Source organism: Triticum urartu, chromosome 5A, assembly GCF_056163025.1.
Source record: "Triticum urartu cultivar PI428250 chromosome 5A, HENAU_Tu73, whole genome shotgun sequence".
Lineage (NCBI taxonomy): Eukaryota > Viridiplantae > Streptophyta > Magnoliopsida > Poales > Poaceae > Triticum > Triticum urartu.
This window is the reverse complement of record NC_141877.1, coordinates 128,591,256-128,598,778: the sequence shown is the minus strand read 5'-3', so window position 1 is coordinate 128,598,778 and position 7,523 is coordinate 128,591,256.

Below are 7,523 nucleotides of genomic sequence, written 5' to 3'. Positions count from 1 at the left end.
TCTTGTAATCCTCATACTCATCCAGATCAATCAAGCAGGATGTAGGGTATTACCTCCATCAAGAGGGCCCGAACCTGGGTAAACATCATGTCCCATGTCTCCTGTTACCATTGACCCTAGATGCATAGTTCGGGACCCCCTACCCGAGATCCGTTGGTTTTGACACCGACATTGGTGCTTTCATTGAGAGTTCCGCTGCGTCGTCACCACTAGGTTTGATGGATCCATCAATCATCTACAATAATGCTTCCCTGGGGAGGTTTTCCTCCCCGGTCAGATCTTTGTGTTCAGCGGCTTCGCACTGCGGGCCAACTCGCTTGGCCATCTAGAGCAGATCGACAGCTACGCCCCAGGTCACCAGATTAGTTTTGGAAATCTGTACTATGTCACTGATATCCAAGGAGACTTGATCTTCCAAGGGTTCACGACCCCTACCTCCGCTCTGCCTTAGATCCAGAGCGCATCACCAGGTCCGAAGACGGGATTATTGAGCCCGCCGGACTATATGCGGCCACCAAGCCCAATACGGGAGAGCCGGAGGAAGTAGTGTCGCTGGAAACCGTCATGGAGCCAAACTCTTCTCCGGACACTGGCTCCGAACCCTCGGAGTCAGCATCGTGTGAGCTTGGCCAAGGAGTTTCCTTCCCGCCATACTCCACAGATTTTCTTCTCCCTGGCCAAACCTCGCCTTTAAGCAAGGCTCTGGACTTGATGCGATCCCTCGTCATTACAGAGTAGCAATGTCCGAACTACACCCAGCCTGGACTAGGGGCTGAGAGCAGGGAATTTTATGTCCCACCCACCACCCACTTCATAGCCACTGTCGAGGACTTAACTGACATGCTCGACTACGGCTCCAAAGACATCGACGGTATGGACGACGATGCCGGGGAGGAGCAAGCAGAAAACCCGCCGTTTACCGCTGGACGACCACCTCTTCGTATGACATGTACATGGTGGACACACCCAAAGAGGGTAACGGCGATGATAAAGAAGATCCGGTCGAGGATAAGCCTCCTAAGATACAGCCAAAGCGCCGACGTCAGCGGCGCCGCTCTAAATCACACCGTGCAAAAGACAGCAATACCGACACAGGAGACAACAATACTCCAGAGGGTGCCGAAGACAAAGAAGAACTCGTCGACCCGACCTCTGAATAGGACGACCGAGAAGATGGGCAAGTTAGCCCCGATGAACAGGCTGAAAACGAAGACTCGGAGGACAGCGATTATCTTTCTCTCTCCGAGGATGAGGTGAGTCTCGGCAACGAGGATTTTATCGTGCCTGAGACACCTCTCGAGTAGGAGCGCTTTAAGCGTCAGCTAATTTCCACTCCAAGGAGCCTGAATAGAAGCAGCAGCAGCTTCAAGCTGATCAAGATCTGCTCAACGATAGGTGGACTAATGTCCTGGCAACAGAGGAATACGGCCTCGAACGGCCAACCAAAAGTTACCCGAAGCGTAAACTGCCACCCCAATTTGACGACGAGGCCTTCGAGCCCTCACCATCAGTACGTAATGCGGCTGACCGACCACCTCATGGCCAGGACAAAATGACAACTCAAGCCGAACACCAACCCATACTACCTCACCATAAAGGTAGAGATGTAACAGCTCGGGGATATACATATGACCTGTGGCAAGACCTGGACAATAGAGCAGGTTAGACCAGATCGATCTACGGATCACGGGGGCGTGCACTGACGCGCGACGACGGTTATCTAGCCGGACGTGACAAGCATAATCACGCCTGGGACGAAAGCCGCAAATGGACTCCATCCGAGCTACATCGCGACTTGGCCCGATATAGAGGCGTCACACACCCCCTTTGCTTCACTGATGAAGTAATGGAGCATGAATTCCCAGAAGGGTTCAAACCTATGAATATTGAATCGTATGATGGAACAACAGATCCCGCAGTATGGATTGAGGATTTTATTCTCCATATTCATATGGCCCGCGGTGATGATCTTCATGCCATCAAATATCTCCCACTAAAATTAAAGGGACCAGCCCAACACTGGCTAAACAGCCTCCCAGAAAACTCTATTGGCAACTGGGAAGACCTGGAAGACGCCTTTCGCAATAACTCCCAAGGTAGATATGTCCGGCCTCCGCATGCCGATGACCTCAGCCACATCATCCAGCAGCCCAGAGAGTCAGCCAGGAAGCTCTGGACTAGGTTCTTAATTAAAAAGAACCAAATCATCAACTGTTCGGACGCCGAACCCCTAGTGGCTTTTAAACATAGCGTCTGAGTGAATGGCTGGCCCGTCACCTCGGCCAAGAAAAAGCAAAGTCTATGGCAGCTCTTACCGCACTGATGACCCACTTCTGCGGGAGAAGATAGCTGGCTGGCCTGCTGAAACAATAGCACCAGCGATCCTGGCACCTCTGAGGTCAGGGACGGCAATGGCAAGCCTCGGTGCAATAAAAACAAGCGTCGAAACAATTATGTAGGAACCCAAGACACGGCGGTCAATGCAGGATTTAGTGGTTCCAAATCCGGTCAACGGAGGAAGCCATTCAAGGCAAACAAAGATGGCCCATCCAGTTTAGACAGGATACTGGATCGGCCCTGTCAAGTGCATGGCAACCCTGACAAACCCGCCAGCCATACCAACAGAAATTGTTGGGTTTTCAAACAAACAGGCAAGCTCAACGCCGAACACAAAGGGAAGGGGCCGCCTAGTGACAGCAAAGATGAGGAGACTCGCCAGCCAAACACTGGTGGACAAAAGCAATTCCCCCTGAAGTAAAAACAGTAAACATGATATCTGTGACGCATATCCATACGAGGGAGCGCAAGCGCGTACCACAAGATGACTACGCCATAAAGCCGGTCATACCAAAATTTAACCCATGGGTAGCCTGTCTGATCACTTTTTGATCGCAATGACCACCCAATAGGTATCCGTCACAAGGGTTCGGCAGCTTTGGTCCTCGGCCCAATCATTGATGGATTCCATCTCACACGAGTCCTTCTGGACGGCGGTAGTAGCCTTAATGTGCTCTATTAAGACACTGTTCACAAAATGGGCATTGATCCCTCAAGGATCCAGCCCACCACAATTACCTTTAACAGCGTAATACCTGGCGAAGAAGCTCACTGTACGGGCTCAATCACACTGGAAGTCATCTTCGGTTCGCCGGACAACTTCCAAAGCGAAGCCGTGATCTTTGATATTGTTCTGTTCTGTAGTGGATACCATGCACTGCTTGGACGGACCGCGTTCGCTCGTTTCAATGCGGTCCCACACTACGCCTATCTAAAGCTTAAGATGCCCGGTCCATGTGGCATCATAACGATCACTGGAAAAACAGAACAACCCCTCCGTTTCGAGGAGTATACCACGGCCATCACAGCCGAAGTACAAAGCGGACTCGTTAAACTGCATACCTTATCAGCCATTAAGACACCGGCCCCTACTACACAAGACCGGTTAATTGTCGAGCTGGATTAGCAGTTCCTCCTCCGTCGTTCGATGCATACGCCCTTCACATCGCGCATGCATAATTATGCACTTAAAATACCTTGGTCGTCGGCGGAGGCACAATGGGACAGACCTACAACACGGTTCGTCCTCCTACAGCTCTTCTCTCTTTGTTTTAAACTATTTCATATCTTTTGTCACAGATGAATCAAAAGCCATACGTCCTATGGACCTGCAAGGACTCTTTCGGAGCCCAGTTTCATCTAGGCAACCAAAGATTGCTCCTTTTAAGGAATCCTCTTCGCTAAGGCAAAGGCAGCGCAGACGTGCGACAGGTGGTCCAAAAGATTTTTTAGACTAAACACTCTATTTAAAACCTGGATGTAGCCTTTTTCCTCAGCCTTCGACCCCTGGCATGTAAAATGACCTGGGTTGAGGTGTTATAATCTGTAAGATTGCGCTCGACGTATCAATCAGATTCCAATGGACATAATCCGTCTTCAGTATTCATTTTTTCCTTATAGAACTGTATTTTATCTTTTCGGTGGTTTTACATACACACCCCGGCACTAATCGCCAGGGGCTCGATACGGCAACATATTAAATTGCCAACAAGTCTGAATAGCTCTACAGCATACTTCGGCGTCATGAGTTTTGGCATTATATGCATCAGCTCCGAATCATGTCTTGGGTGAATAGTTGGGTTGACCGGCTCCTGTGCTTACTACCTTACGTTCCGCTCTATCGGCTAGGGTAGTAAAGGGAGAACTACTGTGATTGTGTTTCCGATTCACCTGGTTAAGCACCTCAGTAGAGAAAGCCGAAAACTGACTGTCATGATACGGCGAGAGCTGGTCAACCACTCAGCGACTTATTAGAATCTTTTGTGATTTCTTCCGTATAACACAAAGGACCATTTTCCGTTCACCTATGTAGCACAGCCGTATTCAGATAACCGTGTACATACAAGGGGCTATATCATAGACCCACCGTCAAACTCATATGGCTAAGTGAAGGTGTTAAAGCCCTATAGTTCGATTGCCTAGTTCGCCGCACTGACACCTCCTTCATGGACCAAGACGTTGGGTCAAGTGTAGTCAGTTGCTATTCCGAACACCCCCCCCATTATATGCGAGGGGGCTGAAGCCGACAACTCGAAAACCTACAAATTATAAAAAATGGCCACACAGGAGGAAATGCCTTTCAGGGAAAAGGCATAAATATAACACAGCCTTAGTATATCATAATATTGTTATCACAATTCCGATACATTCACTCGAACATAATATTCTTCGAGCACCGACCCTCTATCAAGCGGGCGCCCTCTAGGACATCTTCAAAATAATGCTCCGGCGTGTGATGGTCCTTGCCCTCGGCTGGACTGTTTTTTGCAACATCGACGGCCTTCATTTTCGCCCAGTACGTCTTGACGCGGGCAAAGGCCATCCGTGCAACTTCAATGCACGCCGACCGATTAACGGCGTCGATACGCAGCACCGCATCAACAAGTCGCTGCATGATGACCCACGAGTATAGGGGATCTATCGTAGTCCTTTCGATAAGTAAGAGTGTCGAACCCAATGAGGAGCAGAAGGAAATGATAAGCGGTTTCCAGCAAGGTATTCTCTGCAAGTACTGAAATACGTGGTAACAAATAGTTTTGTGATAGGATAATTTGTAATGAACAACAAGTAACAAAAGTAAATAAAGTGCAGGAATGTGGCCCAATCCTTTTTGCAGCAAAGGACAAGCCTGCACAAACTCTTATATAGAGAAAAGCGCTCCCGAGGACACATGGGAATATCGTCAAGCTAGTTTTCATCATGCTCATATGATTCGCGTTCGGTACTTTGATAATCTGGTATGTGGGTAGACCGGTGCTTGGGTACTGTCCTTACTTGGAAAAGCATCCCACTTATGATTAACCCCTATTGCAAGCATCCGCAACTACAACAAAAGTATTAAGGTAAACCTAACCATAGCATGAAACATATGGATCCAAACCAGCCCCTTACAAAGCAACGCATAAACTATGGTTTAAGCTTCTGTCACTCTAGCAACCCATCATCTACTTATTACTCCCCAATGCCTTCCTCTAGGCCCAAACAATGGTGAAGTGTCATGTAGTCGACGTTCACGTGACACCACTAGAGGAGAGACAACATACATCTCATCAAAATATCGAACGAAGACCAAATTCACATGACTACTAATAGCAAGACTTCTCCCATGTCCTCAGGAAGAAACATAACTACTCACAAAACATATTCATGTTCATAATCAGAAGGGTATTAATATGCATATAAAATTTTAACATATGATCTTCCACCAAATAAACCAACTAGCATCAACTACAAGGAGTAATTAACACTAAAAGCAACCCACAGGTACGAATCCCGAACTTGGTGACAAGAATTGGATACAAGAGATGAACTAGGGTTTTGAGATGAGATGGTGCTGATGAAGATGTTGATGTAGATTGCCCTCTCTCGATGAGAGGAGCGTTGGTGATGATGATGGCGATGATTTCCACCTCCCGGGGGGAAGTTTCCCCGGCAGAACAGCTCCGCCAGAGCCCTAGATTGGTTCCACCAAGGTTCCGCCTCGTGGCGGCGGAGTTTCATCCGAGAAGATGGCCTATGATTTTTTTCTCATCGAAAGACCTCATATAGCAGAAGATGGACATCGGAGGGCCACCAGGGGGCCCACAAGGTAGGGGGCGCGCCCCCGCCCTCATGGGCAGGGTGTGGCCCCCCTGGTGAACTTCTTCCGCTGAGTATTTTTTATATATTCTGAAAACGTCTTCCGTGAAGTTTCAAGACTTTTGGAGCTATGCAGAATAGGTCTCTAATATTTGCTCCTTTTCCAGCCCATAATCCCAGCTGCCGGCAGTCTCCCTCTTTATGTAAACCTTGTAAAATAAGAGAGAATAGGCATAAGTATTGTGACATAATGTGTTAATAACATCCCATAATGCAATAAATATCGATATAAAAGCATGATGCAAAATGGACGTATCAACTCCCCCAAGCTTAGACCTTGCTTGTCCTCAAGCGGAAGCCGAAATCGAAAAATATGTCCACATGTTTAGAGATAGAGGTGTCGATAAAAATAAAATACGGACATGAGGGCATCATGATCATTCTTAGAATAGCAACTTACATAATTCTTGTCATATGATTTCTTATACTAGAGTAATAATTCAATCACAATTTCAAGTATGAATTGTAAACTTCATTGAAAACTAACAAACTATAATCTCAATCATTGGAGCAATTGCAATTTATCATAACATAGGAAAGAGTCAATGTATAAGAGCTTTTCAGCAAGTCCGCATACTCAACTATCATATAGTCTTTCACAATTGCTGACACTCACGCAATACTTATGGGTATGGAGTTTTAATCGGACATAGAGAAAGATAGGGGCTTATAGTTTTGCCTCCCAATGTTTTACCTCAAGGGTAATGTCAACAATAAAAGTTCATGAAAACTCACATCTAATTAGCCATATATACCAGGATCTTTCCAACATACTGTGCTTGCCAAAGGATAAAATGTAAAAAGGAAGGGTGAAGATCACCATGACTCTTATGCAAGGTAGGAGATAAAAGTAAAAGATAGGCCCTTCGCAGAGGGAAGCAGAGGTTGTCATGCGCTTTTATAGTTGGATGCACAAAATCTTAATGCGAAAGAACGTCACTTTATATTGCCACTTGTGATATGGACCTTTATTATGCAGTCTGTCGCTTTTATTTCTGCCTTATCACACGATCGTATAAAGTTTATTTTCTCCCACACTAATAAGTCATGCATATTTAAAGAGAAATTTTTATTGCTTTGTACCGATGACAACTTACTTGGAGGATCTTACTCAATCCATAGGTAGGTATGGTGGACTCTCATGGCAAAACTGATTTAAGGGTATTTGGAAGCACAAGTAGTATCTCTACTTGCTGCGATGAATTTGGCTAGCATGAGAGGGAAAGGCAAGCTCAACCATGTTGGATAATCCATGACAATATAATTTATCTCATATGCAAGAAAACATAACACATTACGTTGTCTTCCTTATCCAACGTCAACTCTTT